Below are 452 nucleotides of genomic sequence, written 5' to 3'. Positions count from 1 at the left end.
TGTTGTCGTCTGTGCATATTTTATACTGTATGGTTCAAAAGTCCATAGTTATAAACCAGAGAAAATGAACGACCATTGTGTTTCTATTGACATGGTGGCTTGTTTGGTGTGCAAACAAAAGGTTAGCTAGTGAAACACAGGTCTCCTGGGGACGTGTGGAAATACAAACACACCACCCGGCAACGCAGTCTGTCAGCGTTCTATACCCATGGTGCATGGCGTCACACTTATCCCCATTCAACCCAACCAACTGGGTCTCTGTGTTTCTGCCTGTCTAACTACTGTATGTCTGCACATGCGTCTGAATATGACTCTGCTATGGTATCTAGCTCTCATTTATATATATACACTGCTCAAAAAAATAAAGGGAACACTTAAACAACACAATGTAACTCCAAGTCAATCACACTTCTGTGAAATCAAACTGTCCACTTAGGAAGCGACACTGATTG

The sequence above is a fragment of the Oncorhynchus nerka genome, linkage group LG5 (assembly GCF_034236695.1).
Source record: "Oncorhynchus nerka isolate Pitt River linkage group LG5, Oner_Uvic_2.0, whole genome shotgun sequence".
NCBI classification, from domain to species: Eukaryota; Metazoa; Chordata; class Actinopteri; order Salmoniformes; family Salmonidae; genus Oncorhynchus; species Oncorhynchus nerka.
The sequence above is the reverse complement of the archived record's forward strand: the minus strand, read 5'-3'. Positions refer to the sequence as shown.